Below are 12,029 nucleotides of genomic sequence, written 5' to 3'. Positions count from 1 at the left end.
TCCAAATGTGGTTCCTACAACACATTAGAATTAAATAAGCATGTTGGTACTTTTAGCTTTGGGCTCCTGTTGAGCAGGATGACATGACAGTACTGATATCTGTTTGTTTTGCCAGCAGATAAAGAAATGTAGTTTTCATGACACAATGAGCATTACCAAGTGTGATGCCAGCTCTCAAAATATGGGTGTCAACTTCCACTGATAACAGGAAAGGAGAGGGTATCAATTTCTAACAAGCAGCGGATTGGGTGTATGAGCACACTGTGTTTCTGTGTAATTATATTTTACGTTTATACAAATGAAGGGTTTTAACAGAGCTGACTAAACATTTTGCATATAGTGGGCTCAGCAAGACCACATTGAAATGGAATAGGTAGGTATTTCTTTCAATAGAGCAAAGGTATACCTTATTTGGTGTGATGAACGAAGGACATTTTCTAAGCAATAGCAATGCTACAACAAAGACCAATTAACATGTGAGCAGCATTTCTATTGCACTTACTTATAATAGACAAATATGAAAATGTCTAATGACTCTAAGTACGGCAACCAACTCCAGATAAATGTAATGTAGTACATGGTACACTTTCGGAATGTGTTTAAATTCAGCATATCAAATTGTACTTCTTCAATCAGAGGTCCTTTGGTAAAGTAGTTTGTTCAAATGCATACAATAAAATAGAAGCTGAAAATGGCCCAAGGGACTTTTCTGCTGCATGAATTCTCAACTATAAAAAGTGCAGAAGCAGCCTTTAAACCTAACAAGGACAGTGTACATAATATTTGAGAACAACATGTTTTTTTCTAAGTATCATTTAACAAAGCACTGAAAAGCAACTGTTGTCATAAAAATCGAAGCACGCAAACAAATTAATGTAAAGATCAGGAGACCGAGATTACGTGCAACAATCTCCAGGACCCCTGGAATTATGCAGCAGGGGAAGGTCAAATTATGCGGCAGGGTTGAGTGACTTATGCGGAATGAAGAGGCAAATTATGCTTCATTAAGCATTCAATTTTGTGATAGTAGTACTTCATTACTTTGCCATTGTTAAGCTTGTTAACACTGTCTGGACATTATTTGTACCTCATTAGGACCAGTTTAACACCCAAATATAGCAATAAGCTACAGAAAGGTGACCAGTCAACCTTTGCAAAGGGCATTCCACTCCACAGCAACAGGTGTCACTGCGTTTTTACTAACGTTTGGACCATTTGTGCTAGAAACAAAATGTTCTTTTATTAAAATCTGCAGATGATGGATTATATGGCAACTTCGGCAAATCTACAATTATGCAAAAATCCCCGCACAATTGCATAATTCCAGTGGCCCTGATTATAAAGAACTTTTATACATAGGGATCAACAATAAGACAAAACGTGCTCTGTGAAATAAAATGATCACATAGTCAAAGACGGTGCAGTGATAAAAACAATAACATAATCAAATTACCAACAAAACCAAAGGAATTTTGAAAGGCCTTGACAACAGCCAATGAAAATTGCTGGGCGTATTCAAAGCCCACAGAGTGAATGTAGCATGTCTCGAAGACAGTGCATATACGCTGTCAGGGCTCAACCTAAAAGTGGCTCGCTGTAGTGTCCTGGACTCCACACCAGCTTGTGCTGCTGTGTATGTCTCAAGATGCATTGTATGTATGTACGTATGTATAACACACTTGTAGAGCGCTTCTGTCACCCGACGGGCATCCTGCGCTGTGATCAAATAGATCCTGAAGCACAGTCAATGCGGTATCAGCAAAAAAGACTTCCCTGACCTAGGGAACAGGTGTGTTTTTAATTCTTTTTTAAAAGAAAGAAGGTCTCCTGAGCATCTGAGCGACAGTGGCAGGTCATTCCACAACTTAGATGCCGTGAAGCCAAGAGAGCGGCCACCCATTCGCTTTCTTCGAATTTTGTTTGGAATGATGGTGTGGCTTCAGAATTCTAAGAGTGATGGTTGAACCAGCACTTCATTGGAGATCATGCGGTCAGCTGTCGATGTTCCCAGCTGCCCATGGTTGGTTTCAACTATGAATAAATCCTATTTGGCAACTACTAATGTGTCACAGTGTGTACATTACCACATCTTTTGTGTTGCGACAAGTAAACCCACCCCTAAAGAACCTACGCATACCTGCCAGTAAATCTTTTGGTGCCACTTTGCCTCATCACTGCTCCTGCTGTGCCGTCCACCACCGACTCTCTGACCGAGTTAGTTGCAGCAGTCCCACACACAGGAACTATTGCAGGTGAAGCGTGTATCGGATTAGAGGCAGGATCTCATACAGGCATTCCAGCTGCTGCATTTTAATATCATGCTGCTGTACTGCCACTGACTTTTTGCCTTTGCTGTGACAGCTGCCCAACTGTTCTTCCAATCTATCCCATACAGTGGCAATGGAACATTTTATCATTGGGTCAGTTCAGTTCAATAATACACCTTTGAAACGAAACTAGCATTTTTTTCCTGCACACTGCTGCCAACCGTAATGTACTTCTTCAGCTTCTCCTATTCTCCAGATGTTGCAGTTTTGAGCTTGTAAACACATGCTGTATCAGTGTGTTGCAAGGTATAGAAGACTGCATGGTTTTGAGCTTGGCGCAGGCAATGTTTGTTTTAATATCAGGAAAATCAACATTAAAAACAAACCCAACACATCATAAAACAGGCCCACAAACAGACATAAGATGGCTCATACACTGATATGTCAGACCAGGCATCGAGCATTGCCTGATTGTTCAATAGGCCAGTTCTACCTGGCCAACACATCTTTCACCCTACAGGGAAAAATAAGACTAGGGCTTTTTCAAGACTTAGAAAAGATTACAGATACAGAAAACAGTGAAGACAACAACAACCAACTTACATATAACACAAAAAGAAAGGAAAAAAAGAAGACTATAAAGGCATTGGTTATTAAATATGTGTCCAAAGTACTAAAAAAAAAAGAGAGACATTCTCCATGTGGCATTCTGTAAAACACTATAACTTCGCCTTGAGACAGTATTATATACAATCTTCATGCACTTGTGTGGATGTTTAGTGCAGGAAAGAGAGTGAATGATCAGGAAGAAGAGATGAAGGAAGAAAATGTCTAGTGGATAAACCGATAGAAAAAAAAGCAGGTCAGTTAGTGGACCCATATCTAATGGACAGTGATCCAGGAGTTCCTACTGGAACCACCTTTGAAATGTATTTGGCATTCCAATCAACCTAGCACCCAGCACGAAGCAGTACATTTAGTTGTAAAATCAAAACAGTTACAGCTTGAAGAGCAACAGAGCAAACTACCCTTACACGTGAACGTAGAATTTAGGAAAACAGCATTGAATATCCCCTACCACAGAAAGGTTATGGCACGTGTAACATCATTACAAGGTTTTCTCTTGCAAAACAGCAGCCATATCATAAACAAAGAAAATGCAAGCATCAGACACACAGTAAGTAAACATTTCACACAATTACTTATAAGCCTAATTTAATACAAAAAGGTCCAACATAGGAAACACTGTGACACGCTTTGCACACACAAAGAAAAAAACATAATAAATGCAGAAGCAATATAGGTTTCCATTAACTGTGAAATACGTAGTGTGAACGATTGTCCATTGCCCTGCATTAGTTGCCATTCTTTCAAAATGTTTTCGAATATTTTAGGAATGAAAGCCCAGCCACATTAGGGCAAAGAGAATACAACATTTTTAAACATTTGAAAATGAAAAAGAGGGGCATTAATGGTCGTAAGAAGAGAGAGTACTCTATAGGTGAAGGCACTGAAGTTAACAGATGTGTACAAAGAAAGAAAATTCCCCACAAAGGTGAGTTTAGTTACGGGTATTAACATCAAGACAGTTGTGTTCCAACTAGCAACATTATATACGAAGCTAAATTGCCTTGTTCACGCATTCTCTACTTCAAACAAATAGGTTTCTCTGGAGTATATTTTGGAACCAACATTTTTACAAACCCAGCCTTTTAACATCAGAGATCTAACCCCCAGATGCATCAAGCATCCATTTTGCGATTCTTTATTAGCGAAAAATAAGGATTCGCTAATAAGAAATAGCAAAATGCCATTCATGAAGAACTCGCTTAAAAAATTAGCGATTTCTTAAATTTCCTTAATTGCGAGTCGCAAATTGCGAGTCGCAATTAAGGAATACCTCCCCATTCATTCCTATGGCCCTAGAGGCCCATAGGAATGAATGGGAGGACAATCTCAATTTGCGATTCTCAATTAGAGAATCGCAAATTGAGATTGCAATTTCAAGGGTGCCAGGGTGTCAAAAGGACACCCTGTTGCACCCCTGAAATCTGCATATGGGTACATCTTGCACACACACACATGCCCTAAGGGCATGTCTGTGTGTAAAATTGAACTTTGAAAAATGCACTTTAGTGCATTTTTCAAAGTTTTTGCAAATTACCGTGAAGTTCAACTTCATGGTAATTTGCGCCCCCTATTAGCGAAATCGCTAATTTTTTTACTTTAATGCATTGAAGGAATCTCAATTTGAGATTCCTTAAATGCAATAGCAATTTAAGTAATCACAATTTTGCGATTTCTTAAATTGCGATTTTTGCATATGGGATGATGCATCCCAAATGCAAAAATACCCGTTGCAAAGGGGCAGATTTTGAGAATCTCACCCTTTGCTGGCGGTTTTTAGCTTGATGCATCTGGGCCAAAGAGTTCTATGGGTTGCAGAAAACAAAATACCTGGCAGAAAACTTAGATGCAGTTTAAGTTCTTGCAGGCGACATCTGCATGTCTTGCTCTCTTCTCAAGACAAGATGAGCGACAGCAGTATGGGACTGGATAAAACAAGGGATACTTTCTGTGGTATGGAGTACAACTTGTAACAAATGTGCCTTTACAATTTGCACACTAGACAACATCCAACACAGGAAGGCAGCAGACAGGCCACTAGGACTTCACCTTTCCAACCATATTCATCCGATACCATGAGAGAACTAACTGGCTGCAGGAATGCTTGTGCTTGGAGTGCAGTGTCATAGCAAGTGCATTGCAGGGATGCTGTGACAAGAACACCATATTCTGAAAGTAACGCAACTCAAGAACATATCATTTGTGGCATTCAGATCATAATACATTATTATCAAGAGGAGAAACCAAAACGATATAACAAACAGCAACGCCTCAAGATTTCAACGGTTGTGGGAAAACATCTAATATTTAGCAATAAAATGATACGAAATCAAGACTAATGTAAACTGTTACTATAGTGTTCCGACCTGCATGTAACTTGAGGAGATAACCAGGGCACGAGTCCTAAAAACAGTAGTGGAGGGACTAACCAAGTTAGGCAGTATACAAGTGACATCATGGAGAGTGACAACGATGACCTCACAGGAAGTGACATCACAAGAAGTAACATCAGATCTTTAGACCTCACACATATGTTTAGCAGGTTTATCATGAGTACATTTGAGTGCATTACACTATTTAACAAATGAGATTTTATGTCAGGATTGTGCCAAAAAAGTGACGCAACCCTGATGCAAAATCTAGGCCTCAACTTATAAATGTTGTTTTTTAAACACTGCCACAAAGAAATTGGCAACATGGAGAAACCTGGGAGCAAATAAATTCTGCTTAATTGGTTGCAAAGTCTGATTTTAAAATATCTTATGGAGTTAAAGCACTTGCTGCAGAGATCTTTGTGTGACAACTTCATCTCACATTCATAACATTCTCTACAGTGCTCCCACTCACGTGGACGGATCACTTAGCTGTCAAATTTACTATTTCAGCCAACTACTCCAAGAACTCGTCCGCCGGCCCTTGCTCTCCGATCCTAAGTCGAGATTGGAAAAATATTGATGTCACGGCTCTACAAAATATCTTGGAATCTACGTCACCGGCAGCATTATTCGCTCCTCAGGAGGCTGCCTTGAATTACCAACGATGGCTACATATGGCACTTGACCAGGTAGCCCCATACAAAAAATTGCAGCCAAACCGCACCAAACCCTCCGCGGCTTGGTTCTCGGAGTCACTTAGGCTCGAGAGACAACGCTGCAGAAATTTGGAGCGGCGGTGGCGTAAATACTACAACAACAATGACAGAGACACTTATAAGAGTGCCTTGCTCAGCTACAGAAAGCTGCTTACTGCTGAAAAACGCACCTTCTACAGCACACAAATAGAACGTGCTCTTAATTCGAATAAACAATTGTACCAGGTGGTAAAAGATTTAGCCAATCCTCCAGCCCCCCCCCCAATTGAACCATCCCAAATATTTTGTAACAAGGTGGCAGATTTTTTTCAGGCCAAGGTTCTGGATATTTTTAATAATTTTACTAATATAACGATCACTGACCCTACCATCCCGGAATCCCCTCTTTTGCCGTCAAATCCTAAACTTGAGGTCTTCTCTCCACCCCTGTCCATGATGGATCTCATAAGTAATGTTAAATCAGGCTCGCCACTGGACCCATGTCCCCCACGTATCCTTAAATTAGTACCCAACCTAATAGCCCCAGTACTCAGCAACATCTGTTCTTCTGTATTCCAGACAGGTGTTTTTCCCCTTGTCTGGAAAAAAGCTATTGTGACACCTCTTTTAAAAAAACCCGCTCTAAATCCTTCAGAGCCAAAAAACTACCGCCCTATCGCCTCTCTCCCTTACCCTTCCAAAATAATTGAAAAGGTCATGAACCAACAGCTGTCGACCTTTATTGACCAGAACGGTCTACTTGACAACACGCAGTTCGGTTTCAGGAAGGGCCACGGGACGGAGACTGCCTTGATAAAAGCTGCCGAGGAGGTCAGGATAATCATGGATAAGGGTGGTGCAGCCATCCTGATACTCCTAGATTTATCCGCGGCCTTCGACACGGTCGATCACACCATCTTGATCGACCGTGTCGCCGCCCTAGGCATTCAGGGCAGGGCAAGAACAACACTAGCATCTTTCCTGGCCAACCGAGTACAGTCTGTTAAGATGGGATGCTTCTGCTCTCCTGATTTCACACTCCCGTGTGGTGTTCCCCAGGGCTCCTCGCTAAGTCCGACACTTTTTAATATCTACGTGTCGGACTTGGCGAGGGTAATCAAGTCGTTCGGCATTGGTTTAACATCTTATGCCGACGACACACAGCTGGTCCTGGAGATACACAAAAACGGTGAAGCAGTGGCAGCGAACTTTCAGGAGGGCATGAAGGCCATTAGCTCATGGATGAACCGGAATTGCTTAAAGCTAAATTCCGACAAGACGGAGGTGATGGTTTTTGGCGAACTGACTCCGTCTTGGTCTCCGGTCTGGTGGCCCTCGGAGTTGGGAGCTCCCCCATCACCTGTAACCAAGGCGAAAAACTTGGGCGTGCTTTTTGATAATAAGCTTACGTTTTTAAGCCATGCCAACGCGGTGGTGTCAGCCTCCTTCTTTACCCTGAGAATGGTGAAGAAACTGCTCCCTTTTCTTCCCCCAACCGCAGGTAAAACCTTAATGTCCTCCCTGGTGTTATCTAGGGTGGATTATTGCAATGGTCTACTGCTTAACGCACAAGAGCAAGTTCTGAGCAAATTACAGCTTGTCCAGAACGCTGCTGCAAGAATTCTCACGGGTATACCTAAGCACGCTTCTATCTCTCCCACTATTCGTGAGCTCCACTGGTTACCAATAAGAAGCCGGATAAAGTTTAAGGCCATGTGTATCATTCACAAGGCCTTAAACAATAATGGACCTGATTTCTTCAAAAGAGCATTCAAACTGTACAAACCCAGTCGAACACTACGCTCTTCTTCGGCCCAACAGCTCCAAATCCCATGCACAAAAAAAGTATCTTGGGGAGACAGACGTTTTGTAGTGGCAGCATCAAAACTATGGAATCAGATCCCCTCCTCTGTTAAAAATCAATCATCATTACTCTCATTTCGCAAACACCTCAAGACCTGGCTCTTTAACCAGTAAGACGTCAGTGGAACCCCTGCAATCTGCAAACTCCAGCGCCGAGACACCGAAAGGTATTTGCGCGCTCTAGAAATTTAAAAAATAAATAAAAAATAAATAAATAAATCTCAGGGAATAATAATAATGGTAAGATAACTCTGAATGTTAATACACTTGGTTAAGAGATCTGTGGTTTGTCTAGTCCCAGTTTTGTGTCAAAGTAGCATAAAGGGTTAATATGTCTCCTGCGAAGCACATTATGTAACACACAGATGACAGATTTTATGTAAATAGCTATGTTTGTTACTGCTTTTATCACAGAGAACCTTTTGTTACTTGTAGTTCTTAAATTGTAATCCTTCTAATAAGCACTGGGCTGTGGAGTACATTTGGCTCCTACAACGTGTCACCTTCACTGTCTTATGTAGCATATCCTACACATTGATTTATACACGCATGATTTAATGTACAAGTATGAGGTAAAACACTTCTGACAGCCTGCATTGGGATGAGAATTGCTGTAGTGTTATAAAAGAAATATAACACAATAGTCGTATTTAAATTGTTGTTTGCGTAAATACTGGGACAGACCAACACATCTGACATTCTTACAGTGTTTGTATATCTCTTATATACAAGGACTCAACAAAGTCAAACGCATGCCTCTCTTAAGTACCTGTGAAGTGACAACAGGCTGTGCGCCTTTGTTTCCCCTCCATTGCCTTTCCATGTGAAGCACCCGATAGCTCCCAGCCAGGATACTCCAACAAAAGGAGGCCTGATGGCCCCTTAACCTCGGCCTTTGTAATGGACACAGATGCAATCTGATTAGCCCCTTCCCCTCCTGCACTTTGCTGCTCGGAACAAAAACAGCCAGTGTGCAGGCGCTGCTGAAAGTGTCCCGGTGACTGGAAATTACACCGGACAAGTTTAGCATATTTCTGTGGGGCCCATCCTCTTGGCAGGGTAGAGGGCGTCCAACCTGTGAAAAGAGTGGGTAGAGGCCGTCTATCCTTATATACCCCAGACTTGTGCCGGGAGATAACGTTTCATACCTTTAGAAATATCTGCATTTAATACTCTTCGGTGCTGAAAGTGCAGTAAATAACCTATTATTCAGAAGGGCGTTTGTTTGGAGGAGATGGTACTTTGCAACTAATTCTATTGGCTTTGGAACGAACCGGGTTCGACTCAACATCCTGTTATTCTGAACAAATCGCTTAATCTCTCTGTGCCTAAAAAATGTCTAACCTTTGCTTTCTTGTGAAGCGTTGTAATGTCATCAGTCAGGGACAAGTTTGCTTTGTATAGGTAACTTCAAAAGGACAGGGCACAGATCTAGAAACCAGACTACCACTTGCCTGTGGCCACTGGCCACTGACAAAGATGGTCAACACACAATTAGAAAAATGCAGCGTGAACGGGCTTCGAAGAAATACTGAGCTACTGGAGGGGGCGTTGTTTACAATTCTTCAACGAAGACAACGAATAGTCAATTTGAGAATCCGCTTAATATAAGCACAGTGTGCGTTTCTCGCAGACTGGAGAGTCAGCTCCGATAATAATGGAGACAAAAAAGGTTCCTACATGGACTCCTAAGTAGTGCCCGCGTCCGTGCGTGATGCGGCATTCTTCAAGCAGCAACCAGAGGCCCGCTACCATTGTGTGCTGCTGCAGGGCAATCGTGAATGGGAAAAAATGGAAATAAATATTTTTTTTTAAAAATACTGTACTAGAAAAGGACACACTCGCTTAGCATCACTGCCACTGAATGAAACAACTTTAATAACTGATGCGCACAAACGAAAGGCTGTCACTCTCTCATATCGTGGGAAGCCAACGACTGGAGGTGGGCTGTGTTGCGTGCAGCATGCTATGGTGTGTGTAAACAAAATGTGAATGACAATTTATCTGACCGGTGGATGAAGAATGCTGAGTGAAAGCCACTCTGCATAGGTACTTTGCATATTATTTGTAAAAAAAAAAAAAAAAGGAAAACGGCGAGACATCTAAAGGTAACTGCAAAGCCAGACCTAATCCTCAAGTGGTTTTATATAGTATCAAGGCCGGTTCTAGCATTCTGGGGGCACTGGGCAGAAGGCGAATTTGCGAAGCCCCTCTAATTTGCACAGACATTACACATTCAGGGCTGCCTGCATCTCAATTGATGCCCCTGCTCCTCTAGCTGCAGCCCCTCCCTCTCCTTAAATGCCTCTTAATAGCTCAGAAAGGGCTGGAGGTTTGAGGGTTGGTTAACTGCAGAAAGTGTTAATACTGGCAGGGAGCTAAACAGGGGGACAACAGCCCTCCCGCTGTGCCACCGCGCTTGTGGGGGGTGTAGGCCTAGTTGCTGGACACACCGGAGGAAAGTGTTCTCTTGCAACTGGGATGACCCTCTACTCCTCACCCCCCTCAGGTTCGCTTCGCTACAACAAAGGAATGAGGCCACGGGAGGGGGCCCTCTAGAGTGGAGTACTTGCAAGGTCGTCCCACCTTTAATGCCATAACCTGGCTGTGTCGCGTTGGTACGGGTCCCCAAGTTGAAGGGCTGACTACGGGGCCCTAAGCAGCTGCCCACACTGCCCATGCCTAGCGCCGACCCTGTATAGTATGAAGCAACCCGCTTACAACAAAAGGTCCTTTTGTTAACAATGGGTGGCGCTGTTTATAAGGAAGTGACAGACAAGATGGTGCTGCAGAATCTTAATTGTATTAACACGTGACCAATAAACATGCATCAACATGCCATACAATTTTAAAATGTTGCAGAAATCGCTTTATAAAGAGTTAGGAAACGGCTACTTTAGTTTCTCAAGGTAGGGCTACTTATCGACCTTGCACACGGGTAGAAGGAACGTGTACAGGAAGTTAACACGAATGCCTTATTAAATAGGCACGTTTGCCTTCCAAATTCAATTCCTGTAACTAGGACTGGCAATGGCGTGGGCAGTAGAGCAAAGCTGCAATGGGCCCCAAAGCAATCAAAGAAAATGGGCCCCACCCTCTGCTCTGGCAATAAGACAACTAGAACTGGAGAGCATGGCCCCCTCACGCCCCTGGAACTTGCGGTCACTGCACCTGCTGCACTACTGTTGGGTACGTCCTGGAGGACAAGTTCTCATTTCTCAGCATCTAATTGCTTTGTTTTGACTGATAATCTAAGAGTAATAACTATAGAATAACAATAACATAACACGATTTTATACTGCAACGTCTCGAACACATACCTACCACATAGGTAACATTTTGTACTTTAGAACCATAGTAACAGTTCCTACATTGCGATCACAATTTGCATCCCACATATATACTCGGGTGCACTGGGTACAGACACATACAACACACAGAGAGATTGTCCTACTTACGTTAGCAGACTGAAAGGTGTGTATTCTCATCTCATCTCTAAGTAGCTTTTATGCACCTTCAGACAACACACGTCTTACTCTCAAGTCGGGCACGGGTAGCACCAAGCATAGAAGGTTTCCCAACTGACTGGAGCACGGTGCAGATCTGAGCTCCTGCAGCAGCGAACTGCTGTTTGTTGAACAGCCCATATTCGGTCATCCTCCTGACGACAAGCAACGCGCTCTCAACAGTGAGCCTGCCCTGTCAGTGGCAGCGGATTCTTGGGCTCTGCTAACCAAGTCAACTAAAGAGCAGGACTCAGGAGTGCATTTCCGGACAGCCAGTCAGCGTTGCACGACAGACTTTCAGACACAAGGATTGTATGGAACAGAAAGAGACAGAAAGGGTCGCATCATTGCTTCCTATCTGACTTTATATTTGAGGACTGCCACTGGAGATTATTTCAATTCCAAAATACCAGGTCTTTAAATGGAATGAAAAAAGTGTGTGTGCGTGTGTGGTGGGTGGTGGTCTCTAAAACTGCTATGGCCTAAGACGTGTAATTAGGAACGTGACCTATGCAAAGAAAGGCGCCGCTTGAAACACATAGAGGTAGATTTTCAAACATTTTACGCTGGTTTTAACCAGCAGAAAATGTTTTTTTTAATGTACTTTCCAGTGAAAAACTGCGCTGGAAGGTACCCTAAAAATAGTGCAAAGCGTTGCATTACTTAGAGCCAAGGGGCCTTACATGGGTGGTACAT

General features: G+C 42.6%; 1 protein-coding gene across 10 annotated transcripts in view; it reads right to left on the bottom strand.

The window, feature by feature from the left end:
* RIMS1 (regulating synaptic membrane exocytosis 1) overlaps positions 1–12,029 on the bottom strand; it is a 2,308,950-nt gene that overhangs the window by 224,626 nt on the left and 2,072,295 nt on the right. The window contains exon 1 of one of the 10 annotated variants that reach the window (XM_078648051.1): positions 11,286–11,467. The exons of 8 other annotated variants lie outside the window; for them this stretch is intronic. The gene's annotated coding sequence lies outside the window, so the exon portion shown is untranslated. Of the gene's footprint in view, positions 1–11,285; positions 11,468–12,029 lie in introns of those variants that run through there. One more of the 10 variants, XM_078648050.1, reaches the window with a different exon arrangement.

Source organism: Lissotriton helveticus, chromosome 6 (assembly GCF_964261635.1).
Source record: "Lissotriton helveticus chromosome 6, aLisHel1.1, whole genome shotgun sequence".
NCBI classification, from domain to species: Eukaryota; Metazoa; Chordata; class Amphibia; order Caudata; family Salamandridae; genus Lissotriton; species Lissotriton helveticus.
Note: the sequence above shows the minus strand (reverse complement) of the source record. Positions and strands in the feature narration are given on the sequence as shown.